Genomic DNA, 12,022 nt, shown 5'->3' on the forward strand with positions numbered 1-12,022 from the left:
CAAAACATGCAGAAAAGCTTTACAAAGAAAAGGGTAAGAAAGTGAGAGTTTTTATACAGGGAAAAGAATGTGATACGATGGTTCAGAAAGTCAGAGGTCACTGGACAGCGAGAGGACATGGAAGTAGAGGAAGAGGAAGAAGCAGAGGTGGGATGCAGCTCAGGGATTTAAATGTGTGTTGAAACAATGTTCTCAGGCACCTTGGGGAAAAAAAAGAACTAGGAGGGGTGGATGTAAAACACTTGGAGGATCTCTTGGCAATTTCTACTGCCTGAGATAGTTCTCCAGGTGAATGGGTGGCTGATTACTTTCCTGGTGGACTCAGGAACCACCAGGACATTAATACATCCCAATATGTACCCAATGTAAAATGTAGTAACAGTCATATCATGGTAAGAGGTGTTAATGGTCGGACCTACAGGGAATCCCTCTCTGAACCAGTTATAACAGACCCAGAGACAAATAAGCCTGTGAAATGTCAGATTGTATTGTCTTGAATATGTCCAGTAAATTTGTTGAGATGATATATTATGACAAAATTAGGTACACCTTCACCAGAGTAACTCAGGGCTATTGTGAGTCGCCAACAATTTTCTTCCAGGCAATATCAGCAGACTTAGCCCAGTTCCAGGCTCCTAGAGGAAGTCAGCTGCTACTGTTTGTGGGTAACATACTGCTGGCAGCAGACAGTGGGGCCAATTCTAGGGAGGACACAATCACACTCTTGAGGTTTCTCTATAAGCCAGGCCATAAAGTAAACAGGAAAAAACTCCAATACTGTCAGTAAACGGTTAAATATTTGGGGTATAATCTGTCAGATGAAGGTAGGCATTTAGATGACATTAAGAAGCAAGCAATTCTGGAGGTCCAAAACCACAAACAAATGATGTTCTTTTTAGGAATGACGAACTTCTGCAGAGCCTGGATCCCACATTATGCATCTCTGACAGCGCTTCTTACCAGACTCATCTATGATGAACCTCTGGCTGCAGCTGACAGGATCCAGTGGGATGCACCCTCTGAGGAAGCCTTTTGTCAGGTTAAAACTGTTGATTTATGGGAAGGATATATGACCTCTGTGTTAACTCAGGAACATGGTGCGAAACAGACCGCTGGAATACTACTCTTCCAGACTAGAACCAGTGGCCAAACACTACCACCCTGCATACAAGCAGTAGTAGCGGCAGCTGAAGCAGTCAGACCTTCTGCCACTTTAGTGCTGTTCCCCTACTCACACTGAAAGTACGGCACGCAGTTGGTTATACTCATTGCTTAGTCTTTCCAGACATCCCTCCTGCATGACACTACTGCTCTCACAGTCACACCTGACAACTGAGGGATGTACTTCACTCCATCCATCTACCTTACTGCCTATTTCTTCAGACGGTCCTCCATACAACTGTCCAGGAGAGATGGCACATAAGGTGTTACTCAGACCAGATCTGCAGGATGCAACTCTTGTAGATGCTGAATACACTCTCTTTGTAGATGGGTCGTCCAGGAAGAACTTCGATGGCACCAACGCCACCGCATGCTGTGGTTACACTAGAAGAGTCCATAATAGCTGGGTCCTTGTCAAAGTATTACTCTGCACAGGCGGCAGAATTGGTAGCTCTTACTAAGGCCTGTCAGTGGGAACAGGGTAAGAAGGCCCACATTTACACTGATAGACATGTTTTTGCACAACAATGGAAAAACAGAGGGATGGTCACCTCCACAGGGAAAGACATAAACCACAAAGATTTAATCTTACTGTTACTTGATGCTATACAATTGCCTAAGTAACTTGCAATCTGTAAATGTCAGGCACATACTACAAACCAGGATCCTGTCTCTTTAGAGAACAGGAGGGCCAATCAGTCTGCTAAAACAGCCTCATTAACATCACTAATGCATGTGTCAGAAACACCAATGTTAGACATGCAAATACTCAATGACATACAAGCACATGCCCCACCAGAAGAAATAAATCATTGGGTGGACAAGGGAGCTGTACAAAAAGATGGGTTGTACATCTCAATAGAAAAAAAAAACTATCTTACCTAATCTTTATTCAGATATGCAGCCGTTTTGAGCCATGGGCTGTCTCATGTCTCAACAGGAGGGATTGCAGCACTCATATGGAAAGTATTCACAGTCTATGGGTTTACAAACTACTTTAAAAATGTTGTTTTTTGTATTATTTGTGCTAAACACAATGCACAAGGGAATATAAGACCCAGGAGGGGACACTCTCCTACATCTCAGTATCCCTTCCAACACATTTGTATGGACTACATAGAATTAAACAAATGTGAAGGTAAGAAATACTGCCTAGTTATCATAGATGCTTTAACCAAATGGGTTGAAGTATTTTCCACAAGTCAACCAGACATCTCTACAGTGGCAAAAGCATTATTAAGGGAAATAATACCGAGGTTTGGGATTCCAGAGCGGATTTATAGTGAGAACGGGACACATTTTGTGAATGAGATAATCACTAAGCTAGAAGTACTTCACGTAGACTTAAAAAATCATTGTGCATATCACCCCCAGTCAGCAGGGCTGGTAGAAAGACATAATGGAATCTTAAAGAATAAACTGAAAAAGGTTTTGGACCAGACAGGCAGGAATTGGGTAAAATTGCCTTCCTTGGCAGTACTCAGCATGCACACCTAACAATGAAGGGTTAAGTCCATTTGAAATGTTGTATGGGAAACCAGATGGACTACCTCAATTAAGTGTGATCAGGACAGATGCAGAAGCAGATCAAACTGTTGATGAGTATATGGCTAAATTGTTCCAATCTAAACAAATCATTCTTTCTAAGGGTGCATTCACACAAACGTATATCGGCTGGGTTTTCACGCCGAGCCGATATACGATGTCCTCATCTGCAGGGAAGGGGGGGGGGGGGGAGGATGGAAGAGCTAGGAGCAGGAACTGAGCTCCCGCCCCCTCTCTACCTCCTCTCCACCCCTCTGCACTATTTGCAATGGGGAGAGGCGGGACGGGGCAGGGCTAATTCACGGAATTTAGCCCCGCCCCCATCCCACCTCCTTTCATTGCAAATAGTGCAGAGGGGCGGAGAGGAGGCAGAGAGGGGGCGGGAGCTCAGTTCCTGCTCCTGGCTCTTCCATCCCCCCCCCTGCAGATGAGGACATCGTATATCGGCTCGGTGTGAAAACCCAGCCGATATACGTTCGTGTGAATGCACCCTCACTCTGTTCCAGAGGAACCAGTACATCCGGAAGAGAAATTGATGCCAGGTGATTGGGTCCTCATCAAGGTTATAAAGAAAATGAATTGGAAGACTGCCAAGTGGGAAGGACCTTACCAGGTAGTCTTGACCACTCCTACTGCAGCAATGAAGATTGCTGAAAGGCAGACCTGGATTCACCAATCTCACTGTAAAAAGGTAAGACAGGCCGACTAGGGACGGCGTGCTGAGGGGGTTCCAGTTCAGGCCGCTACAAAGGGGGGATTCCACATTAGGTGGTCTCCAACTCAACCCGGTGAAGAAATCCACATCCCTTCCCCCTGAACCTCCTCAGTAAGGACAAAATGAAAGGAATTTATTTTCGGAGTATTGGTGAGTCTGGGGAACGCTATTGGTGACAGCCCTGAAATTGTCAGAGGTCATCATCATATTTACCTCGATCCTACATGATGGGAGGATGCTGGGAGAGCTCTGAATTTAACTTTTGTAGAAGAAGTGACAAAAGCAATTTTGGTAGATATGTGTCAGATGAGGGACTTGTTGGCATTGCACACAAAGGAATAAGGTGTGGCTAGATGCTTGCCTGGCTTGATAGTACTCTTAGTCAGGGCACGTCCCTGGCGGCCATTTTAGTGCAAGTCTGTACAGTACCTGCTGTAATACTTTCGGCCACCGCCCAAGCGCAATCTGGGCTTCTCACCTCCCATAGATGTACCTTTTACCTAGCAGCCCAATGCTTGCACTGATTGTAGTACACAACACCAGTGATTAGTGCCTTCTCTGAATTGTGTAGGAATAGTCAGAACAATCCATCCAGTGTCCTCTGTGTCTTGATGATATGTTGTCTACCTTAAGTGTGTGCTATAAGATAAGATCAGTATGATACTGTGTGATATTTAGTCGAAACAGAGAAATATGTATGGTCTCCTAAAATTAGTGTCAGGTAGTTAAGGGACAGGTTGCTATGGGTGACAGTAGCACTGACAAGGAACAGGGATAGTAGGCAGCAGGACAGGCCTATTCAGAGAAAAAAGGGATTATTACATGATGCAGATATTACTGGCATAAGACAGTGAAGGAATGAAAGTTTACAGAAGTATTAAATGAAGTTAACAGACAATAGCTTGAGTGCTGGTTCTGTGTGTTAGGGTTAGCTCACAAATGGTTAAAGCATCTTTTACATTTGAATGCTTGGTCCTTGTGAAGCTACTTTCTCCCCCTCCAGTCTCACAGAATTTGTTATATATCAAACACACAGTGAAGGGAGGGGGAGGGAAAATGTGTGACTGACTCTCTAACATAGTACTCAGAGTGATATTCTGCTGCGTGAAATGAAGAGACTTGTAATGAAGATGAACATGAATGAAGTTTAGTATAAACTTGTGTGAATAGGAAATGTACGTTCTTGCTGTTATTTGTGTACATGTCAGTTCTGTGATTGGTTGGACGTGTGTATACTTGCTAAATGGGGTTACTCTGTGAGAAGGTCTTGTAGGATTCAAGAAACAGTTAAAGCTTTGTTCATCTTACTTCATCACCTCTCCTTCATAAGAGAAATTCCAGAGGGGGGTTTGTTTGTTGGAGGATCAAGCGACTCTGCAGATGATTGGAGTAGTAGTAGTTTTGTGAATTTTTATGCTATGCAGTAAACATTGTGTGTAGAGAATTATATGGTTATTAATATTTATAGGAGATAGAAAGACTTGACCGCACGATAAATGAAAGTTAATGACCAGTGTTCAAGCTGTGATGAATATAAAATGTGTGATTAGGCTTCTTAACTCTACCTACACCTCATAGATAAGTGATCCATGTTATACATGGAGTTTACTGCTTCCACCTGTGGGCGGGGACCAAATACCATCTGCTGTTGTCTCCGATCCTGGGATTATACTTGCTTTGCGTTACCTGGTAATGGGACTATGGCAGACTACTGGAGTCTGCCTGAGAGATACTGTGCGGAGAGGATAACAGTAAAGGGCACGTTGTTTTCTGGAATATGGCCTGAGCAACAAAGAGCACGCGCAGACGTGTGATGGTTGTATGGTGACAGTCGGCTAAAACAGGTGCCAGGAACATGCCCTGGTGGGGATTGTGCATGGTACAGCTAATAATGCATGTGCACCTCATGACCTCAGAGGGCAGTAGCAAGGCCTGTCCAGAGAACTAGGAACACCTCTCTCAAAGGTTTCTTTAACAACGTTTAAATTGACGCAAATCGGGGTCCCAAGGGGGGTACTGGACGAGTATAAGGTGAAAATCAGATAGCTGCAGGGTTTTTGAGTCTCTTCTTGCATGGTGGACAGCAGTGGATAAAAATGTAAACTGGATTAAAAATATATATTATAATCAACAGAGATTTGTTAATTATACAAGAGATGCAATGAAGGGCCTAGCGGAGCAAGTAGGACCTACCTCACTCATGGAATGGCAAAATAGAATGGCTCTTGATATGTTGCTAGCAGAAAATGAGGAGTTTGTAAAATGATTGGAGGATATTGTTGTATTTTCATTCCTAATAGTATGGCACCAGATGGTACCTGAGCACTGGAAGGGTTAAATGCATTAACAAATGAACTAGCTTAAAACTCTGGCACAGACGATCCATTCAGGGACTGGTTGAAAACTTGTTTGGACAGTGGTCACAAGTTGTATACTCCACACTAGTCTTTGCGTTAGTATTTGCCTCCATTCTAGTACTCTGTGGTTTCTGCTGTATTCCATGTATCAAAGGGCGGCTACAAAACCTTATTGACACTTAAATCACCAAAACTATGTTCCAAAATATACAAGATGACGAAGAAAAAGATGACTTACTGGGTCAGGTGACCACCTCTGTATGACAAGTGATGCGTAAAAGTTCTACGAAGAAAGCGCCATTTTACTTTGATGATTTCAAAGTGTGACATTTTGATTCCAGTGTGTTCTGATTGTACCGGAGGATTGCGCTAAATAACTGATTGACACTTCAATAGGTAAGATTTTATATCATGATGGACAATAATTTTTATATGAAGAAAGAAGCATTAATTGGATGTTAAATCAAGGCCAAGATTCTCTTGGGGGCGGGCCTAATTTTGAATACAATTGGTGGAATAACTATACATATAGATCAATGTAATACTTTTATATGAAATAATTACGTACTTAGTCTTGAGGTGTGAACCCGGACCTAGTGCTAATAAAGATTTTGGCCTGAGGAAGCCAGGGGTCTGTGGTAAAGCCATTTTATATATGTATTTGAGACATAGCCTTACTAAGATACTGTGTTGATGTATTGATCTAAAGTGGGGAATGATAAGAAAATTGTAGATTAATGTATCAGTTAAATGTTTTTCTATTAGATTGTAGACTAGAAAGATATAGCATGATGCTAGTATAAGTAGTTATGGGGTTTAAATAATCATTTTCTACACTAGTGAATAGTACGGATAGAGACAGACAGAAGAACAGAAGATAAGACAGTCTCCCAGACCCCCCTTACATACATTCTCACTGAAATCATAGATGTTTCATTGTATGTTAAAGTTACACCCTAAAAGATGTAACTTATGTTAAACATTTTAGTTGTACCCTATTATGTATTATATTAATCTTGCAGGTATGTACTTTTCCTGTGATGTCATTTATGGTATATAAACCACATGCAACTTTGAATACATTAGAAATCATTTGATACCGCAACAGGCTGGTGTGATTTGTATTTCTCCTAAGGGCCCAGACTTCTACACGAGATCTGATTGTCTTCTCCTTGGTAAACACATAAATTCTCCTTACATAAATGAGTCAAAATTATTAGATTTGGTAATTTATCTTTTGAGGAAAATCATCCAATATCACATGTCTGCAAATGGAAAAGTATGTGAACCTTTAGGATTAACAGATAATTTAAAGGTGAAATTAGAGTCAGGTGTTTTCAATCAATGGGATGACAATCAGGTGTGAGTGGGCGACCCATTTTATTTAGAGTGCGTTCACACGTGCCTTTTTTGTTGTGTCTCAACGGCAATTAAAAACCACATAAGAAAACCCCATGTGGTTTTCAAAAACGGTGTGTGCATTTTTTTTTTAACTGCATGTATTCTTTAAAAACACATTCAGTTTGACAATACATGCAGTTTTTCCTTTTAAAAAAGGAATATAGTTTTTAATCGCAGTTGAAAGAGACAAAGGTCACACGTGTGATTGCAGCCTTAACAAACAGGGATCTATCGAAGTCTGATCTTCACAACACATTTGTAGAAGTGTATCATGGCATAAACAAAGGAGGTTTCTGAGGAACTCGTTGATGCTCATCAAGCTGGAATACCATCTCTAAACAGTTTGGACTCCACCATCCAGTCAGACAAATGGTCTACAAATGAAGAAGTTCAAGACCATGATTACCCTCCTCAAGAGTGGTTGACCAACAAGGATCACACCAAGAGAAAAACAAATAATAGTACATGAGGTCACAAGGAACCGACGGTAACCTCTAAGCAACTAAAGGCCTTTCTCCCATTAGCCATTGTTCATGACTCCACCATCATGAGGACCCTGAACAACAGTGGTGTACATAGCAGGACTGCAAGGAGAAAGCTGCTGCTGCTGCTGCCCATCTGCAGTTCGTTAAAGATGACCTGGACAAGCCAGAAGGCATTTGGAACAATACTTTGTGTTGAATGACACCAAAATAGAGCTTTTTGGCTTAAATGAGAAGCGCTATGTTTGTAGAAAGAAAAACACAATATTACAACATAACCCCCCCACCCCATCCATCCATCTGTGACACTCGGTGGTGGTAGTATCATGGTTTGGGCCTGTTTTGTTGCATCTCGGCCAGGACAACTCAACATCACTGATGGAGCAATGAATTCTGAATTATACCAGCCAAGTCTAAAGGATAATATGAGGACATCTATCTTGGGGGCCGGGGGGGATTTAAGAGAACGCGAGTCATGCAGTAAGACAATGACCTAAAGTCCTGATTCTAATCCTATAGAAATGTTGTGTAAGGACCTGAAGCACGCAGTTTATGGAAGGAAACCCACCAACAAAACAGAGTTGAAGCTGTTTTGTATGGAGGAATGGGCTAAAATTCTTCCAAGCTGATGTGCGGAACTAATCAGCATTTACCGGAAACATTCAGAAGAAGTTATAGCTGCACAAGGGGGTCACACTAGACACTGAAAGGGTCACATACTTTTGCCACTCACAGAGCTGTGATATTGGATCATTTTCCTCAATAATTAAATGATCTTTATCTACTTTTAGGACTTGTGAGAAAATCGGATGCAGTTTTAGGTAAAAAATAAACAGAAATATAGAAAAGTCTGAAGGGTTCACAAACTTTCAAGCACCGCTGTGAAACTACTAAAAAGCAATGCCAGAATTTCTGGTCTCTTTTCATTCACCTTTCAAAATTCAGTAAGAAAAGTAATCAAAAAATTATGTATCCCAAAATGGCACTAATGAAAACGACAAGTCATCAGGAAAAACACAAGCCCTAACACGGCTCCATCACAAAGGAAATAAGATAAAATGATGGTCTTGGATGCAACAATGTGAAAAGAAGTTAGATTTTGTGCTAAATTGAAATAAATATCTACCATATTTTTCAGACCATTAGACACTTTTTTAGCAAGAAAAAATTTTGAAGCCCAGACCCTCCTGACCGCTTCCTTAAAGGGGTTCTGATATAAAAAAAAAAAATTTTACTCACCTTGCCTGGCCTGGCCCGATCGCCAGGCATGTCCCCTCCAGCCGGCATCTTCTTCTGTGCCTTGTAAAAGCAGAGCAGGAGTGGTCAAAAAGACCGCTTCCTGCTCTGCTCCGTCCGTCAGGCACTTCCGAGGTGAACGGACGGGCCGCCCACAGCAAGCACGTCACAAGCAGTGCTTGCTGTTAGCGGCCCGTCCGTCCTGCTGAACTCCGAGATTCTGCGCATGCGCAGTGGAGACGCGGCCCGTCCTGACTCCTGTCAGAGGGCACCTCTCCACTGCGCATGCGCGCGATCCCGGAGCGGCGCGGTTCGTGCAGGAAGAAGAGGATGACCCCGCTGCTGACAACAACAACAGAAGAAAAGGTAAGTATAAGATTTTTATGCTTTAGCAGCCATTAAACCATGGGTTCCCTGTGTCCATTAAGCAGACCAGGGAACAATGGCTGCTAAAGCATAAAAAAATGATTTGTGTCAGAACCCCTTTAATGATCAGCAGAGTGCTCACAAAGCGCTCAGAGCCATCATTACTTCATTGAGGGATTTCAGAAGAGCGACATGCCCAGGTGTAAGACCGGACCCACACGGCCATATGTCAATTGTGCCCGAGAAAATAGGGCGCAACTTACACTGCACAGCAAACGACCCTCGTTCATATGTTGTCTGACCTCCACTGACCCTACACATTCCATTGCCTATTCTTGTAATAAAATCATAGAACGGTAGAGTTGGAAGGGACCTCCAGGGTCATCAGGTCCACCCCCCTGCTCAGTGCAGGATTCACTAAATCATCACAGACAGATGGAAGTCTTCAGAAGCTGGACAGACCTTGCAGAAGAATTATCACCTCCCGTGGTAACCTGTTCCACTCATTGATCCCCATCACTGTCTAATATCTAATCTGTGTCTCCTCCCTTTCAGTTGCATCCCATCGCTTCTGATCTTTCCTGGTAGATCTTCTCTGAACTTGCTCCAGTGTCTTTTTAAACCACGTAGAGACACGGCCCTTTAGTTTTTTCTCTTTTTTACTCTAAATTTCTTAAAATCATAACTTTTTTTAATTTCACATTTACATAGCTACATGAGGGCGTGTTTTTTGGGGACGAGTTGTATTTCTCAATGGCACCATGAATCGGGAGGGGAGACTTATAAGGCCATGCATGCTCCTCTGGGAATTATGGGCCTTACATGTCTCCTCACACACCTTCTAGGTGTTCTCCCTAAGGAGTAATGATACCCCTTCCGACTCAGGTTATAGCCCTCGGACTAGCCAAGCCAGAATCCTACTGCACACTTATGAAAGGCGAAAACCCCGAAACAGCTATCTGTGTATGGATTCTGGCTTATTATTAATGGCACCATTTAATGTACGATATAATTTACTAGGAAACTTCTAAAAATGTAGGGAGGTCTTGTTTCTCTGGCATGCACAATGCATCAAACATATCATAGGTTTATTCTACGGATCAGTCCGATTACAATGATACCGCATTTATATAGTTTTAATTTTGTGGTATTACGTTTAAAAAATAAAATATCTTTGGAAAAATATAAAAAAAACTTATTTTCTGACAGCCAGAACTTTTTTATTTTTCCGTTGACATAGTTGTGTGACGGCTCATTTTTTATGAGAACTCCTGTAGCTTGTATTGGTAGCATTTTGCAGTTTAAGTGACTTTTTGATCGCGTTGAAATCATTTTTTTCTTGTAGACGGCGTGACCAAAAATATACAATTCCGGCCTTTTGTATTTTTTTTTCTGTCGGTGTTCACTGTACAAGATAAACAATGTGTAACTGTGAGAGAACAGACTTTTACGGATGCAGCACTACTACTACTAAATATATTTTTTTTTTTCCTCCTTAATATGAGAAGAGGGTTTTTTTTTAAAAAAAAACTATTACTTATTTGACTTTTTCCAATTACTTAAAAATTGTTTTACATTTTGTTTTAGCCCCCCAGAGGGATCTTGATCTTGAACAGTATGATGCAATACAGGACTTTGCCAGCAGTCCACGTGCCGCAGTACCCTGAGGGATGATAAATCGATCAGATCCTCCCATCCAGCGGGAATCCGTACGATTATCGCTCAGTGCCAACGCCGTCCCAACTGAAAGACGAAGGATAATTTGTTCTCTTCTCGTTCGTCCGTCAGTGGAGATAACTGATCGATGGATCGGCCATGTAGACAGGCAGTTATCACTTCTGAATGGCGGCCTGCTGTGATTGGAGGCCAGATGGATCCCCGTTGGCTCCGCCTCCATTCACCAACAATGATAGTTCTGGTGTAAAAGTATCGCTGGGACAACGGTCAGACATCTGTGCCAAACAGGTTGACCCGCGTAAAAATGGCCCTTACCCAGGAGTCGCTCTGGTGCCGGCGATGAGCAGGAGCAGCGCTGGGCATCATGGCGGCAGGGCTTCACCCGGAGGCGACGAGGGAACCATTGGTGGGCGGGACAGCATGTATTGTATCGCACAGTGCGGAGGGTGTAGGGCGGGCATGAATAGCGGGTAGGGGAGCGATGGCCGGCTACTAGTCTATATTCAGGCCCCCCTGACAGCGCAGCTTATGGCAGTTGTGGCACAACGTCCATCACTGACACTGATAAATACTATCTGCAGTGATGGCACACGGATATATTCGCAGCGCTGCGATCCTCAGAGCGTAAACAACGCAAAATACACCTGTAAGAAACCCGAATCCATCAGGCGGGATTAACCCCGCACGTCCTTAGACCACCATGACGGCTGCCTCAGAGGGTAATATTCTTCCCTGTTTTCTGGCGTTTCATCCGCGGAGCGTCTGATAGGCCGGAAAATACCGCAAATACATTTATATCAGCTTCTCGTAGCGATTATGTTAGCGCTATTTATGCCGCACGCAGAACATTGCAGAGCTTTCATTAATTAGGGATTATTCACATCGCGCTGCGTATGAAGAGGGCAAGATTTGTGCACGAAATACACCGTGAAAAAACCCCATTATTGATTCATTTCTATTTCATTTTTGCTATTGAAATGACATTTTCATATCTCACAAATAATATCACAATCACGTAAAAAAGGCAGGTTTAACAAGAGGACATCGCTGCGAGGGGACATTATACTCACCCGAGGAAATAT

Source organism: Eleutherodactylus coqui, chromosome 5, assembly GCF_035609145.1.
Source record: "Eleutherodactylus coqui strain aEleCoq1 chromosome 5, aEleCoq1.hap1, whole genome shotgun sequence".
Classification (NCBI taxonomy): Eukaryota; Metazoa; Chordata; class Amphibia; order Anura; family Eleutherodactylidae; genus Eleutherodactylus; species Eleutherodactylus coqui.